The sequence below is a fragment of the Chiloscyllium punctatum genome, chromosome 26, assembly GCF_047496795.1.
Source record: "Chiloscyllium punctatum isolate Juve2018m chromosome 26, sChiPun1.3, whole genome shotgun sequence".
NCBI classification, from domain to species: Eukaryota; Metazoa; Chordata; class Chondrichthyes; order Orectolobiformes; family Hemiscylliidae; genus Chiloscyllium; species Chiloscyllium punctatum.
Genome location: NC_092764.1, coordinates 17,139,557 through 17,145,255, shown reverse-complemented (window position 1 = coordinate 17,145,255; position 5,699 = coordinate 17,139,557). Strand labels below are relative to the sequence as shown.

At 44.3% G+C, this 5,699-nt stretch overlaps 1 non-coding gene across 1 annotated transcript; it reads right to left on the bottom strand.

Annotated features, from left to right (window-relative positions):
- Positions 1–3,823: 3,823 nt before the first annotated feature.
- On the bottom strand, positions 3,824–3,895 carry trnag-ucc (transfer RNA glycine (anticodon UCC)). The gene has a single exon. It is a non-coding gene; the product is annotated as a tRNA-Gly (tRNA).
- Between the last annotated feature and the right edge of the window lie 1,804 nt (positions 3,896–5,699).

Genomic DNA, 5,699 nt, shown 5'->3' with positions numbered 1-5,699 from the left:
CTACTGACAATACTTTCTCTCAAATGTTCCTTTCAACCCACCCGTTGAACTCAACGGTATTACAATCCTTATTACTCAGATGTTAACATAGATTTAGTCAGCAGACTAATAGTGACTTATTTATCATCACTAAATAAAATATAGAATATCTCTCAGTTGCTCAAACATATTGCTGCAAAAACAGGCAACATAAACTTCTGGAGTAATACAGAAGTTACTGTGATTATAATCCATCCTTTCATCATAATTGCATTATCATTGAAGAATTTTTGGAATCTTACACTTAATATTCCTTTGATTTTTTTTTCACAGTAAGTCACATCTAAATTTTAAACCATTTAGCATCAATAGTTATTAATAGAAGACTAGCAGAAGAAATCACGAGTAACTACAACTGGTAAGTTAAAGTATATGACAGATTGAAAACTGGGTACAATAGAGACAGGACCATCCTACATGGGAACTCACTTGTACAAGTCAGTAAGAGCACAGACTGCACTGAACAATTGGATTCCTGGAGAACCCAATCCAGGAGCCATGAAACACAAAACCATAGAAAATAGGAGAAGAAATAGACCATTCAGCCCTTCAGGCCTGCTCTGTCATTCAATATGATCATGGCTGATCAACCAACTGAGTATCCTAGTTTCTGTTTTCACTCCATACTATTTAATTCCTTTAGCCCTAAGAACTGCACCTAACTCCCTTCTAGAATCATATCATAGAATCCCTACAGTGTGGAAGCAGACCATTTGGTCCATCAAGTCCACACTGACCCTCCAAAGAGCGTCTCGCCCAAACACCGCTCCCTACCCTTATCCCTGTAACCCTACATTTTCCTATGGCCAATCCACCTAACCTGCACAGCCCTGGACACTCTAAGACAATCTAGCATAGGCAATCCACCTAACCTGCACATCTTCGCATTGTGGGAGGAAACTGGAACACCCAGAGGAAATCTACACCAACACAGGGAGAATGAGCAAACTCTGGATAGATGGTCGACTGAGGGTGGAATTAAACTTGAGTCTCTGGACTTGTGAGAGAGGAATGCTAACCACTGTGCTGCCCTTCTTGAAAATATTCAATGTTTGGTGACAGCCACAATCTGTGGCAGAGAATTTCAATGACTCACCACTCTCTGGATGAAGAGATTTCTCATGTCAGTCATAAAAGGCCTGCCCCCTAATCTTAGACCATGACCCCTGGGCCTGGACTCTCTTGTCATTGGAAACATCATTCCCGTGTTTACTCTGTTGAGTCCTGTTAAAATCTGACATGCTCCTTAGTGATTCCTCCCTCACCCCCCAGTGAATACAGTCCTAACTGAACCCAGTCTCTGTTGGTATGTCAGTACTGCCATCCCAAGAATGAGTTTGGTAAATCTCTGTTGTACTCCCTCCAATATCAGAACATCCTTCCTCAGATAAGCAGGACCAAACTGCACACAGTTCCTCAGGTGTGGTCTTACCGGGGTTCTGTGCAATTGCAGTGAGCCATCCATGTTCCTGCACTCAAATCCTCTCGCTATGAAGGTCAACATAGCACCAAGGAGGCAAGATGAAAGCCAAGCACAAAGGAACCTCGATTATCCAGCATTTGATTAACTGAATTTCAGATTATCAAAAAAAATTGCAAGGTCCCATGCATGGCTAATTTTGTTATCCAGCATTTAATTATCCAGAATTCAATTAACCGAATGAAATATTCCCTGCCCATGTCCTTTGGATAATCGAGGTTCCTCTGTACAGGATGATCGCTGTATCAGTGGAACCGGTATCCGTGGTTTCAGTTACCACGGTTTATTGCAGCTTGAACATATTAAAAAGAATGTTGTGGAACCAGGGGGCTGCTAGGAAGGTAAATTGCCTATTTAAATGAATGGGTTCGCTCCAATCCGTGGTTTCGGGCGTTTGTGGTAGGTCTTGGAGTGTATACCCCGCGGGTCGAGGGTCTACTGTAATCAAATATTGGCTTAAGACAAAGTGAGATGGGAAAAGCAATTTGCATTTTTAATATCCAAGAATCTTCTGACAAATAATTAAAATGTGAAGCGAAAGCTCTTAGTATCTGAAAGTCAAGGTATCAAACACCATGAAATGGGTATTTAAAATCATTCCCATTGACAAATTGACTGAGAGAACACAGAGAGTACTCAAAGGCATCCTTCTTTCTTGAATTTGTGTACATTACCACAGCACGTGGTTTCCAATAACAATGTCAGTAAACCTTGAGCAGCAGTCTGGAAGATGCATAACAAGCATATTCTCTGTATTAATGTTCATACTCGGGCAGACTAGCCTTGAATGTCACAGTTACTACCTTAACAGCATATACTGAGACTGTTGAGAAAATGGAGCAACTCTGTTGAACTCTCTGTATGATTGAGAGAGAAAGACAAGTTCTGATACAATTAGAATTTAGTTGCCTGGTGCATTGTGTGGATTCCTCTGTACTCCAGGGAGTCATTAGCAGACATCCAGATCCTTGCAAAAAGTGAATTGTAGTGATTGTAATGAGGTCAGCCAGGTGGACTTCATAGAAAATGAGTTCCCTGATTGGGGCTGCTAATCTGGTCCAATCAGGGAGCCCTGGCTGACAGTTATAAACTGGAATGTAAATCCCTGCCCTCCCCTTCACTGTTTGATCACACAGCATTGCCCTTTTGTGAAGGGAGCTGCTTGTCACTGGCCACTCAGGTGTTTCCTTTCTTTCTGGTGGTGGAAATTGAATAAAGATTCGTGTACCTTGTGTCTCACACCTGCACAAAAATAAAAAATAAATAAACTGGAATGTATTGTTGAGTTGTATTCCGCTGCACAGGCAGCCACCACCACTGTTGCTGCTGCAGCCTGGGCCTGCTCCCACGGTTCCAGCCTGGGGCTTGCCTACGCCTCAGCACTGCTGCTGCTGCAGCCTGGGCCTGCTCCCACTGTTCCAGCCTGGGGCTTGCCTACGCCTCAGCACTGCTGCTGCTGCAGCCTGGGCCTGCTCCCACTGTTCCAGCCTGGGGCTTGCCTACGCCTCAGCACTGCTGCTGCTGCAACTTGGGCCTGCTCTCACTGAGAAAAGAGAAAAAAATAAACAGGAATGTCAGAGGTTCTGAGAGCTGGCTCTGAGGAAGCCGGACCAGTGTCAAGCACTATGTAACTAAAGGGTACTTTGGTGACAGGATACTGATCTCTGTGGAATTATTTCATCAATGATGTTGAATGCTTGGAGATATCAATACAAATCTGTTCCTCGTGAAGCCTAACTGTACCTCCATATAAAATAGGCGAAACTATCTTTTTAAGTAGTGTTCCAATATTAACTGATGAGCCAGCTCTACACTGAGCATATAATGGGCAGTTCAAACATTTCTAGATAATGTCAAGCTCAGCAGCACATTCATAAACTCTCACTGACTAATCAAGAGTGACAAGCTTGATGATAAACAAATGTATCAGTAGACATCTCTGCAGTTTTAAACCTGACTATCAGTCCTTAACTCTGTCTATGAGGAGAAAGAAATTTAGATTAGATTCCCTACAGTGTGGAAACAGGCCCTTCAACCCAACAAATCCATACCGACCATCTGAAGAGGAACCCACCCAGACCCATTTCCTTCTGACTAGTGCACCTAACACCATGGGCAATTTAGCATGGCCAATTCACCTGGCCTGCACATCTTTGGAGTGTGGGAGGAAACTGGAGCACCTGGACGAAACCCACGCAATGTGCAAACTCCACACAGTTGCCCTGAGGCTGGAATTGAACCTGGGACCCTGGTACTGTGAGGCAGCAGTGCTAACCACTGAGCCACCGTGCTGCCCCATAAACTTGCGATGGCCGGGAATCAAACCCGGGTCAACTGCTTGGAAAGCAGCTATGCTCACCACTATACCACCATCCCACTGTAACAGAACTTTAGCACAATCCCCAAATATAGTTTACAAGACTCTTATCTTACTTGTCCAAGACAACACTTTCTAAAAACCGATTTGAGTAAGTCCAAACGGACTAAATTAGTAGAATTTGGAAACTATTTTGTACCCAGCCAAGCACAAAGTTTGAGAATGCTCAGTTTTCTGTGAACTTTCAGTCTTCTGCCAGGGGTGAAAATATTTTGCAGCATTTGGAAGAACCTTTTCACTTAACTCATGATTTCATTTGAATCTTCTTTTTTTTGGTAATTCTCACAAAGGCCACGAACAATACGCTGAATTGCGTTGACAGGAAAACGTTCAGTATTGCCAAAAGCAATATCCATTTCCCATACAATGTCAGCTTGTATTTGTACAGTGCCAATAAAACACCCCAAGGTGTTTCTCAGTAGTTAGGAAAAATTGGAATTCGGAAGCAATAATGGAATAATTGGTAGGGTTGAGATGCTGAACGTGGAGGGTTACGTTTTTCAGTAGAAAGCCTTCAGATTTGCTGCTTCCAATTTTCATTCTCATGAAATGACTACTGATATTTGCAATCAACTCTCAGTCAAACAAACTGATCTTTTCAGGGTCTTTGACCTAGTCAAACATGCCAAGATGGCTTGCAACTGTGGTTGACAGGGCCTTTAGCTGTACCATCCCCCACACTTCTGCCCTCACCCTTTCACCCCCTCTCCCACAAGAGCGATCGGGTACCTTTGGTCCTCACTTGCCATCCCATCGGCATCCACAGTCAAAGGATCATTAGTAACCATTTCTGCCCCCTTCAGCAGGATAACACCACCAGATACACATTTTGCACACCTCCCCCTCCCTTGTTAGCATTCTACAGGCACCACTCCCTCTGGCCCACCCTGGTCCACCTGTCCTTCACTCCCAATATCTCCCCATGCCCCCTCAACACCTTCTCATGTAATCTCAGAAGGTGTAACACCTGCCCTATTACCCCCTGCCACCTCACTCTCCACAGCTCCAGACACACCTTCCAGGTGAAGCAGCCCTTTACCTGCACTTCACTCAATCCAGTCTTCTGTATTCACAGCTCACAGTGTGGTCTCCTGTACAACAGGGAGATGAAGCACTGACTGGGAGACCACTTTGCAGAATACCTACCTTCAGGTTACCTGCCACATCAACACAGCACCCTGTTCCATGGCCAACGTCTCTGTCTCAGGCTTATTGCAGTACCCTGGTGAAGCTCAGTACCAGCTGGAGGAACACACTATGGATTTCCACTTGAGGACCCTGCAGCCTTCAGGACTCAACATCGAGTTCAATAATCTGAGGGCCTGAACAATTTCTCCCATGTCTTTACCCCCAACCTCCACACACCAGACCTTATCATCACATGGGCTGCTGCCACAACCAACCCATCATCAGATGATAATGGTTCCTATTAGCAGCTATTGGTTCCCCCAGGCTGACCTTTACCCATTCCTTTGGCTGCCCGACGGTTACTTTCTCTCTCTGGGCTCCAACTTCACATTTGTTCACTCTTCCCCTTCGCCCCCACCCCACCTTCAGCATATATACCAACCTTATCTTAGCGACAATCAGTTCTGAAAAAGGGTCATGGGACCCAAAACGTTAACTCTGCTTTCTCTCTACAGATGCTGCTGGACCAGCTGAGATTTTCCAGCCATTTCTGTTTTTGTTTCTGATTTGCAACAGTGTTAGAAAAACAAGGTCGGTGAATGTGAGTGAAAATCATCCCTCTGTTTCTTCTGCATTGATATAAAGCATCAAATAACTTGCTTAAGTAGCTGGTTC